General features: G+C 47.4%; 1 protein-coding gene across 3 annotated transcripts in view; it reads left to right on the plus strand.

The window, feature by feature from the left end:
- Nucleotides 1-2,004: 2,004 nt before the first annotated feature.
- Nucleotides 2,005-12,040, plus strand: part of LOC115123893 (phosphatidate phosphatase LPIN1-like) — a 47,648-nt gene continuing 37,612 nt past the window's right edge. For all 3 annotated transcript variants that reach the window (XR_010459791.1, XR_010459790.1, XM_065004294.1), the window contains exon 1: nt 2,005-2,482. The gene's annotated coding sequence lies outside the window, so the exon portion shown is untranslated. The remainder of the gene's footprint in view (nt 2,483-12,040) is intronic.

Raw genomic sequence — 12,040 nt, forward strand, 5'->3', positions numbered from 1 at the left:
GGACGGATGGGGTCCTGCACACTGTAGGACGGATGGGGTCCTGCACACTGTAGGACGGATGGGGTCCTGCACACTGTAGGACGAATGGGTGCCTGCATACTGTAGGACGGATGGGTGCCTGCATACTGTAGGACGGATGGGGTCCTGCACACTGTAGGACGGATGGGTGCCTGCATACTGTAGGACGGATGGGGTCCTGCACACTGTAGGACGGATGGGTGCCTGCACACTGTAGGACGGATGGGCGCCTGCATATATTAGGCTCATGGCTCTAATTATTTGTTTTATGTTCAATTATGTCTCGCCATTATTTCTCACCTTTATTTCTCATGAGTGTTCGTTTTGATCAATATTTCGGGCTATGCTGGCCTATTGTAAATTATCAAATAAATGTCTGACTAATACATACAATTCTGAACATATTTGTCATGTATAATGTTAATGCAGAAGCACCAATACATGTTACAGTTATTTTAATGTACATTCTCTTATGTCTAAGCTTCTAAGGTCAATCAGGCTTGACAAATTCTTGTGAAGAACTTAATCAGTGAAGTGTATTCTGTAGTGTATTCTGTAATCAGCTACAAAACAATATAAATACAGTTGTGTATTGCTGCAGTTTGTCTGATATCCAGCAGTCCGTGATCAGCTCTGTTGACAATAAGAGCATTTTGCAGAGAAAGTGGGGTGAAGCACACTATTTAGGCTCGGAATAACATGTGGCCCATTGTTTACCTTATTACCTGGGAAAGACCACAAGGCTGTTTAAAAGAGCTGTCAGTGAAGGTGAACTCATGGATATACGCTCCCTGTCCCACTGGGTCTGTTCTTTCAGGATTTCTGATAGTAAGAGATGAGAGAAGGTACAATTTTCTTCAATTCTGAGCATTTTAATAGAGTAAAGATGTTATGGATGATGTGTTGGTATTTCTACATGGGAAGAGGGATGACAGTGCAGGACCTTTAGTAACCTGTCTTATGTAACCATATCAAATGTAACATACTGTATCATACTAATTTGAACGTCTCGGATTTGAATTTATGTTATTTCTAGTCTATGAGACTCTCCATCACCACATCTCTACCATTCTGAAAATATGTGAATTTACCTTGTAAATTAAGAAATGTTTCGAGCTTTAAAGGTGCATTATAGAGATATCGTTCTGTAATTTCCTGGTTGCTAAACTTCTAATAGTTTGCCTAATTTCAGTTTATGTGACAAAACAAGCAATGAAGATCATTGTACCATCTAAACCGCTGTGAAATGTGTTTGCAATACCAAAAATATTGTATTTTCAGCTGTTTGAAGCAGGTGTACAAAACTGAAAGTAAAAGATACAAAAACAACATTTAAGAACAGGAAGCATAGAAATATTGCACATAGAACAGATTTTTTCGCTTCTTGGACTTGCTTTCAATGAGTGACAGATCCATAACTCATATTTCGGTGTGAATTTGGTTGGGTGGGTCTTCCAAAAATGTACATATTGCAGCTTTAAAAGCAACACTGGTCAGTAAATGTTTTACCTTGTAACCAGCTAGTGGGCTGCTACTGCTATTGACAGTGTACAACTGCAGCCCGCCAGTCGGGGCATTCCTGCATGAAGTATTATCTGAGTTTTATCGACACCGCCTACTATAGGCTGTAGAAAAAGCAATCCAAATAGCCATTTTACTGGTTGAAGTTGAAGTGTTTATTTATTTATTTTATTTTTTACGTATAATGCAGTTGATGCGATGATAACACAAGCATTGAGCAGGATATTCATACGAGCCGTCAAAAATCATTATACAAAAGTAGTGTGAAATTCGTTCATAAGAAGCAGGCTTTTTTTCTGGAGTTCTATAACAACTCCTTGTTCTGTCACCAATGTGCCCGCATCGCCCTCGTGCGGCAATGTTTGCCAGTCTACCGGTCGCCCCCGCTAGTACAGCAGACCGTAGTTAGCTAACACGCGGTGTCGCTCCCGCCGGCTGGGATAAACTGCCAGACAGACGGGGGGTGAAGGACACGCTGCCTACTGGTCGTCCACTCATTGCTAACTAGCTATGTTTTTATGTATCTGCAGTTCTGATGCATTACCGTACTGGAGTCATAGTTTAACTGACTGACAATATAAATATAAAGACGGGTTCCTGAAGATGCAGGAAAGCCCACATGCAGGAACACCCCGAATTGCGGGCTGCAGTTGTACTCTTCTCACTGTAATGGGTGGTCTGGTCTGTCATTGGTCCTGGTGAGGGTTTATAACGTGATATGTCACCAGCGGAGTGAAGGTAGGGTGTTTTTTCTCTCTTCAGTGACAGGATTATCATCTCAGCGCTTTAACACACCGCTAAACCGCAGATCAAATGTCGGGAAAGGTTCTGTTCGCTATTACAATGTAGTAATGAAGTGGAATAAAACAAACAGCTTTACCTATACAACGGAAGGTATTTATATGACGACAAGACCCCGAAGTGACAATTCATCGTCAATAATGTATGTATGAATATGTTTGTGAATTTTAGGCTATCTATCAATATGATATTCTTAATATTTGTGTGGTCTATAATTTCTTACCAACGGATAGCTGCACCCAGATCACCTCTGCCTGGATTGTGATTAGCCTAGTTTGTTTTTGTCAAGCAATTGTCAGGCATTATGCTAAGGGATGCCTTTTGAGATTACAGTTATATTCATATGATACAATGGAGACTGAAATAGGCTATGGACATAAACACAACAACAGCTCGTTTTCACTTAGTCGTTATTTAGGCGTTGTAAACTGGTCCGAATGTGAAAGATTCCTGTTTGAACAGCAGTTTATGCCAGGTCATGCATGTCCTCTGCTGCAGAACAGTGGCTGGATTATGCATCAGCATAGCTAACAATTATTCCAGTGGCATATATTGAAAATATATCTGAAACGTATTTGGAATACATGCCGTTGATGTGGACTCGTGTTGGACAAATGTGGCCACCTGAATGTGTTCTCACTGCCCTTGACCCCCAGCCAGATTGGTTGTAAACCAGGGCAGCAGGTTTATCATTTCATTTAAATGACTGGAAACAATGAGGGGGACTTCTAGTGGAGGAAACTTTTCATCAGAATGAGTTCCTTTAACACGTGGCCTTGTGATTGTATTAGTGGGGATGGCAGAATGTTGTTGGGTGTGTACTTCTAGTATATCAATAAGAACCTCAGCCAATGGGACTGGGGGTGGGGTAATTATGTAATAGTTCTGAAATGCCAGCCAATGGGAATGTTCTGTGTGTGTTGTACAGTAGATCATTGAATGGGAGAGTGGTGGGTGTATGAGGAAAGAGAATGAGCCAATGGGACTGTTGTTGTGTGGGCACTTCTAGGAGAACCTCAGCCAATGGGAATGTTGTGGGGTGTGTGTACTGAGGAACCTCAGAGAATGAGGTGGGGCATGAGGAGAGAGAGGTGGGGATCATGAGAAGAGAGAGGTGGGGTATATCAATGAACCTCAACCAATGGGAGAGAGGTGGGGCACTTCTAGGAGAACCTCAGCCAATGGGAATGTTGTGGGTACTGCATGAGGAACAAATTCTTATTTTCAATAACGAGAGTGGGTTAACTGGTGGGGCAGAACGACAGAGTACCTTGAGAGGCAACCTGGGGTTCATGAGAAGAACCTCAGAGAATGGTGGTGTGTGTGCATGTGTGTGTATGTTTAGGGAGAGAGTGTGGGGTGGTGTCTGTTAGGTGGGATAAGATGATAAACTAGGTGGGGCATGAGGAGTTACCTTTCTCCCGAGGCTGTCAGTGAATGGGGCACCTGACGAGAGAGAGGTGGGGCATGACGAGAGAGAGAGGTGGGGCATGAGGAGAGAGAACGAGAGAGGTGGGGGGGGAGGAGGAAAACATGAGGAGAGAGAGGGAGAGAGAGAGGTGGGGCATGGGGAGAGAGAGGGGGCAAACCAGGAGAGAGAGAGGGAGAGAAAGGTGGGGCATGAGGAGAGAGAGGGAGAGAAAGAGTGGGGCATGAGGAGAGAGAGGGAGAGAAAGGTGGGGCATGAGGAGAGAGAGGTGGGGCATGACGAGGGAGAGAGGTGGGGCATGAGGAGAGAGAGGTGGGGCATGAGGAGAGAGAGGTGGGGCATGACGAGAGAGAGGTGGGGCATGAGAAGAGAGAGGTGGGGCATGACGAGGGAGAGAGGTGGGGCATGAGGAGAGAGAGGTGGGGCATGAGGAGAGAGAGGTGGGGCATGACGAGAGAGAGGTGGGGCATGAGAAGAGAGAGGTGGGGCATGACGAGGAGAGAGGTGGGGCATGAGGAGAGAGAGGTGGGGCATGAGGAGAGAGAGGTGGGGCATGACGAGAGAGAGGTGGGGCATGACGAGAGAGAGAGGTGGGGCATGAGGAGAGAGAACGAGAGAGGTGGGGCATGAGGAGAGAGAGGGAGAGGAGAGAGAGGTGGGGCATGGGGAGAGAGAGGGGGGCATGAGGAGAGAGAGGGAGAGAAAGGTGGGGCATGAGGAGAGAGAGGGGGGCAGAGAAAGGTGGGGCATGAGGAGAGAGAGGGAGAGAAAGGTGGGGCATGAGGAGAGAGGTGGGGCAACGAGAGAGAGTTGGGGCATGAGGAGAGAGAACTAGAGAGAGAGGTGGGGCATGACAAGAGAGAACTAGAGAGAGAGGTGGGGCATGAGGAGAGAGAGGGAGAGAGAGAGTTGGGGCATGAGGAGAGAGAGAAGGAGAGAGAGGTGGGGCATGAGGAGAGAGAACGAGAGAGAGGTGGGGCATGAGGAGAGAGAACTAGAGAGAGAGGGGGGCATGACAAGAGAGAGGGTGAGAGAGGGGGGCATGACAAGAGAGAACTAGAGAGAGAGAGGGCATGAGGAGAGAGAGGGAGAGAGAGAGGGGGCATGACAAGAGAGAGGGAGAGAGAGAGAGGTGGGGCATGACAAGAGAGAACTAGAGAGAGAGAGGGGGGCATGAGGAGAGAGAGGGAGAGAGAGGGGGCATGACAAGAGAGAGGGAGAGAGAGGGGGCATGAGGAGAGAGAGGGAGAGAGAGAGGGGGCATGACAAGAGAGAGGAGAGAGAGAGAGGGCATGAGGAGAGAGAGGGAGAGAGAGAGGGGCATGAGGAGAGAGAGGGGGCAGAGAGAGAGAGGTGGGGCATGACAAGAGAGAACTAGAGAGAGAGAGGGCATGAGGAGAGAGAGGGAGAGAGAGGGGGCATGAGGAGAGAGAGGGAGAGAGAGAGAGGTGGGGCACGACAAGAGAGAACTAGAGAGAGAGAGGGCATGAGGAGAGAGAGGGAGAGAGAGGGGGCATGACAAGAGAGAGGGAGAGAGGGGGGCATGAGGAGAGAGAGGGAGAGAGAGAGGGGGCATGAGGAGAGAGAGGGAGAGAGAAAGGGCATGAGGAGAGAGAGGGAGAGAGAGAGGGCATGAGGAGAGCGAGGGAGAGAGAGGGGGCATGACAAGAGAGAGGGAGAGAGAGGGGCATGACAAGAGAGAGGGAGAGAGAGGGGGCATGAGGAGAGAGAGGGAGAGAGAGGGGGCATGAGGAGAGAGAGGGAGAGAGAGAGGGCATGAGGAGAGAGAGGGAGAGAGAGAGGGGAGAGAGAGAGGAGAGAGAGAGGTGGGGCATGAGGAGAGAGAGGGAGAGAGAGAGGTGGGGCATGAGGAGAGAGAGGGAGAGAGAGAGGTGGGGCATGAGGAGAGAGAGGGAGAGAGAGAGGTGGGGCATGAGGAGAGAGAGAGGTGGGGCAAATAAAAAGGTACTTACTCATATTTGATTATTTATTTGATTTAGAATATGTGCAAATTTTCAATTAAGCATGTAACAACATATATAATATGAATGTATAATATCTAAAAAGGTAAATAGAAAATAATTCAACTATAGTTGCAAACAAAATAAATATAGGCCAAAATATATATATATGTATATATTTTTAAACCTTTATTTAACCAGGCAAGTCAGTTAAGAACAAATTCTTATTTTCAATGACGGCCTAGGAACAGTGGGTTAACTGCCTGTTCAGGGGCAGAATGACAGATTTGTACCTTGTCAGCTCGGGGTTTGAACTTGCAACCTTCCGGTTACTAGTCCAACGCTCTAACCACTAGGCTACCCTGCCGCCATTTGGGGGCTTGCCTGTTTTGCATGTTATTTTGGAATTAATACGTGTCACATATCAATTTGGATTTGGTACCTTGGGTCGAGTGTTGGCACCAACTCACGAAACCCCCATTTCTGGACCGTGTAAATTGGGGCCATGTCTTTGCAGATGTAAGTTGTAACGGTGGCTGTTCTCCTTCCATCTTCGTGGTTCTTTACCATATGGTGTGCCGAGGGCAAAAGCCCCTTCCAACGTCTGAGTCGGGGGTTTGTTTTGAGCACTCAACTGTACTTCTTTGGGTCTCATCCATAGACTCTCTCCGGCCTGTTCCACATGACTCCTGTGTAGGTGGTAATAGAGGTTCATACCCAAACCACGTCCATGCGACCGAAGTTGCCCCTCTTTTAGGTACGGTCTCCGTGCTCTGTGTCACGTCCACTCTTCCACACGGCACATGTGCAAGAACGCGTCGTTCAATTGCCGGAAAGAGAAAGAGAGAGAGAAAGAGAGAGAGAGAGAGAGAGAGAGAGAGAAAGAGAGAGAGAGAAAGAGAGAGAGAAAGAGAGAGAGAGAGAGAGAGAGAGAGAGAGAGAAAAGAGAGAGAGAAAGAGAGAGAAAGAGAAAGAGAGAGAGAGAAAGAGAGAGAGAGAGAAAGAGAAAGAGAGAGAGAAAGAGAGAGAGAAAGAGAGAGAGAGTTTGAGTTTTAAATACTCTTTAATGGGTCTGGGGGCCCACCACACAATAAATACTCATACAAAACCACAGTTACACATCAATTAAAAACACAACTCCAATTCCTCCTCCACAGTAACTACACACAACAGCCTCTGAACACCCCATATACTCAAAAACAGATCGATATTGTTGACAAGTTTATAATAAGCAAACTCAACCCTTAGTCTCGCTGCCAACATTCCCTCCAGCATTCCCACCACATCCACAGACCCCTGTCCCCGAATACTGTTCTTTCGAGTCTTCCATATCGCTAATTTTGCTGCCCCTAACACAAAATTAAGCAACACAACTACACCCTTTTGACTGAACCTGTACTTTGGCCCAAATATATACAGTTGGGAAGAGAAAACCTCTCCCAACGTTGAGAACCAATTAGTGATCAGGTCAATCATCCCGACCAACCTGGGACACAGTAAAAACAGTTGTGCCAGAGTTTCAGACTCAGCACAGAATGGACACCCCTCCCCAACAGTAGGGTCCAGGTGTACCAGACACAGAATGGACACCCCTCCCCAACAGTAGGGTCCAGGTGTACCAGACACAGAATGGACACCCCTCCCCAACAGTAGGGTCCAGGTGTACCAGACACAGAATGGACACCCCTCCCCAACAGTAGGGTCCAGGTGTACCAGACACAGAATGGACACCCCTCCCCAACAGTAGGGTCCAGGTGTACCAGACACAGAATGGACACCCCTCCCCAACAGTAGGATCCAGGTGTACCAGACACAGAATGGACACCCCTCCCCAACAGTAGGGTCCAGGTGTACAGACACAGAATGGACACCCCTCCCCAACAGTAGGGTCAGGTGTACCAGACACAGAATGGACACAACAGTAGGGTCCAGGTGTACCAGACACAGAATGGACACCCCTCCCCAACAGTAGGGTCCAGGTGTACCAGACACAGAATGGACACCCCTCCCCAACAGTAGGATCCAGGTGTACCAGACACAGAATGGACACCCCTCCCCAACAGTAGGGTCCAGGTGTACCAGACACAGAATGGACACCCCTCCCCAACAGTAGGGTCCAGGTGTACCAGACACAGAATGGACACCCCTCCCCAACAGTAGGGTCCAGGTGTACCAGACACAGAATGGACACCCCTCCCCAACAGTAGGGTCCAGGTGTACCAGACACAGAATGGACACCCCTCCCCAACAGTAGGGTCCAGGTGTACCAGACACAGAATGGACACCCCTGTAGGGTCCAGGTGTACAGACACAGCATGGACACCCCTCCCCAACAGTAGGGTCCAGGTGTACCAGACACAGAATGGACACCCCTCCAACAGTAGGGTCCAGGTGTACAGACACAGAATGGACACCCCTCCCCAACAGTAGGGTCCAGGTGTACCAGACACAGAATGGACACCCCTCCCCAACAGTAGGGTCCAGGTGTACCAGACACAGAATGGACACCCCTCTCCAACAGTAGGGTCCAGGTGTACCAGACACAGAATGGACACCCCTCCCCAACAGTAGGGTCCAGGTGTACCAGACACAGAATGGACACCCCTCTCCAACAGTAGGGTCCAGGTGTACCAGACACAGAATGGACACCCCTCCCCAACAGTAGGGTGTTCCAGATGCATGTTGGTGGCTATAACTCCATGTATGATCCTCCATTGGAGGTCAGCTGTCCTCTTATCAATAGGCAGTTTGTATAATGATCGCCAACAGCCTTTTGGAGAGGCACCTGGACCAAGCACACCCGCCCACCTCTTCGATTTTACCCCTTCCAGGGAAGAGGCATGGGACACCTTTACATATATTCTGTACATGGCCTTCTTTCCCACCTCCTTGAACTCCCCCAGCTCCGGGGTATCGAAGGAAAGCAGCATCCCCACATCCTCTTCAAATGCCCCCATCGCAGCACTTACAATCAGTGCAGAGAACACATAATCCAGACCCTCCTTCCACCGATCAGAATTTGAAGTGTCAGTCACATACTGCAGATGAAGCACTGGCAACGAGTCGCAGACCTCATCGACGACCTTCCTCAGTAAGCGAGATGATCGGATCCCCGCTCTTTCTCCCAGCTCGTCCAACGATCTGCTCCTGCTCTGCATCAGATGACCCAGCTTGGTACACCCCACGCCTAACAGGCATGAACGTAGGCTGGCTGAACCCAGAACACGGGACTGGATGGCAGTGTTATGAAAAAGAGGCTCTTCAAAAAGCCACATCCCTGGTGGCGTGCAGGTCTTACGGGACTTGACAAAGACTCTCCAAGCCTGCATAACAGACTCATAAAATGGAGTCAGGCCAGTCAAATCACCCCCCTCCAGCTTTAAGAGGAAAAGATGCTTGTCTAAGCCCAAACAGCCCGCTCTCCTCATCAATGTGTAGGCTGTTTCAACCCAGCTCGAACAGTCTCTGTACAACAATCTCTGGGCTGCTTGGAGCCGGAAAGCCGTGATCCTAGAGGAAATGTCCACCAGGCCTTGCCCACCCTCGTGCAGTGGCAGGTACAGGGCTGCAGCTTTGATCCAGTGTTGTCCAGACCAGAAGAAATTGACACGGGTCCTCTGAAGCTCTTGTATCAGACCCTTTGGTGGCTATAAAATCATTAGTCTGTGCCACAGGGTAGAGGCAGCAAGATTATTAGCTACCAGGACCCTTCCCCTATAAGACAGCTGGGGTAGCAACCATTTCCATCTTGACAGTCTGGCACACACTTTCTCCAATACACCCTCCCAGTTCTTTTTCTGAAAGACATCAGAGCCTAGAAAAACCCCCAAAATCTTCATCCCATCTCTGCCCCACTGAAGCCTCCCTGGTAACCTTGGAATGGACCCCGTTTGAAGCCGACCTGCCCACAGCGCTTCACTCTTTCCCCAATTGACTCTAGCTGAGGAGGCCCCCTCATACACCTTTAAAGTGTTTGAGAGAACCTTACTGGTTTCTCTGTGCCAGGTGTAATGAAGGGTCCCACGATAGCACTGTCTGCTTATGCAGATGATGTGATAGTTTTTATTACAGGAGGTGAGGATGTTAAGCTTCGCTCTTAAAAAACAAAGCATTGGTTCAATCGCCAGACTATATAACTGCCCTGAAATTGGGCATCCCTGCCTGATGCCCCTTTGGACAGGGATGGGGCAACTTAAACCACCACCCACCTTCACCATACACGAGGCTCCAGCATACAGTAAATTCACCCAAGACAGAAAAACATCCCCAAACCCAAAGGCTTTCATTGTTTTAAACAAGTACTGATGGTCCACACGATCAAAAGCCTTCTCCTGATCTAACGAAAGTAAACCCACATTTACATCAGACAGTTTGCAAATGTCTAAAACATCTCTTATTATAAACAAGTTGTCAACAATAGAGCGGTCAGGTACACAGTAGGACTGGTCCTTGTGGATCAACAGTCCCAGATACTCTTTCAACCTGTTTGAGAGACATTTAGAAACAATTTTGTATTCTGCGCATAGCAAAGCAACAGGTCTCCAATTTTTTATGAGAGCCAAATCCCCCTTTTTTGGCAACAGTGAAAGCACCACACGTTGACAAGATACAGGAAGAGAACCCACATGAAAAGATTCACACAACACTTCATAAAAATCCTCCCCAATAGACCCCCAAAAGTGCTTATAGAACTCAGATGGTAAACCATCGATGCCAGGGGCTCGGCCTGATGAGAGCTGCATAACTGCTGTGGACAGCTCCTGCAGTGTAATGTCAGCATCCAATGCGACTCGCTGCTCAGGTCCCAATTGAGGAAGACCATGTAACAACTGTTCAGTACACAGAGAATCACAATCCTCCGCCTTATAAAGGGACGAGTAAAAATCTACGGCATGTTGACGCATTTCAATATCATCCGTAGTCACCTTCCCATCAGGGAGACGAAGGCAGACCATCTGTTTACGTTGAAACGTCGACTGTCCTAGGTTTTAAAAAAAAGCACTAGGAGCATCCATATCCTTAAGGGAAGCGAAACGAGACCTAATCAAGGCACCCTTCACTCTTTCATGCAGAAACGACCTCAGTTCATGTCTCTTGTCCTGTAAGTTCATGACTAGTCCAGGGTCGTTCTGAGTGAGCAGTTCAATTCAATAGACTTGATGTCCTGTTCAAGGGCCTTGATAGTCTCTTTAAATTCAATTTGAGACAGAGCAGTATACTGTTGACAAAATACTCGTATTTGGGCCTTCCCAACCTCCCACCATTGTCTCAAGGACTCAAAATTCCCCTTTATAACCCTCCATTTTTCCCAAAACAACAAAAACCTGTCACAAAACATGACATCATGTAACAATTTAACATTAAAATACCAGTAAGGTGATGACCTTCGTGGACAGGACAAATGAATATCAACAGAAACAATATGATGATCAGAAAATCCCACAGGAGTAATGGCACACTTTCCAACCCTACTACAGTATTGCTCAGATACATACAACCTGTCTAACCTTGCTGCACTGACACGACCTTCATTAATGTTTAACCATGTGTACTGCCTAACTGTTGCATTCCTTACTCTCCACACATCAGAAAGCTCAAACTCAGTTAATAGGCCAGACAGGCAAGTGGCTGACCGCAGGTGAGGTTCTTCAGCGGTGCGATCAACAGTAAAATCCACTGTATAGTTCCAGTCACCATCTAAAACCATACACCCCTCTTGATCACACTGTCTTAAGGTTTCCTTTATTTGATCAAATACAGCAATATGCTCTGTACCCTCATTAGGAGCAAAAACATTCAAATAAAAAAATTTAAAAAACATAACATCTACCTTGACCAATTAAACCCGACCCTTGACAATCTCTGTTGTAGATACCACTGTCACCCCTAAACCTGAGGAAAACAAGATTGCCACCCCAGCACTGAAATTAGTACCATGACTGAGTACATGCTGCCCCTCCCACCACATACCCCAGTCAACCTCATTTTCCTCATCACTATGTGTCTCCTGTAGGAAAACTACATTAAGCCTTTTCTGTTTTATTACTTCTAATACCCAAGCCCTCTTATTCCTGTCCCTTCCCCCATTAATATTGAGAGAACCTACCCTTAGTACCTCCATATAGAAAAGAGAAAAGAAAAGCAGAAGAAAGCACAGAGAAAACAATGAGAAAAGAGACACCCTATGAAGCATGATCATCATCATTGTTTTAATCTTCTCTTATTAACCTGACCACGTTTCCCACCACCTTTTGCTGCTGCAACAGCAGTAATACATTTTCTCAAGTGAAACCGCTTCTTCTCACTCAAC

Source organism: Oncorhynchus nerka, linkage group LG18 (genome assembly GCF_034236695.1).
Source record: "Oncorhynchus nerka isolate Pitt River linkage group LG18, Oner_Uvic_2.0, whole genome shotgun sequence".
Classification (NCBI taxonomy): domain Eukaryota; kingdom Metazoa; phylum Chordata; class Actinopteri; order Salmoniformes; family Salmonidae; genus Oncorhynchus; species Oncorhynchus nerka.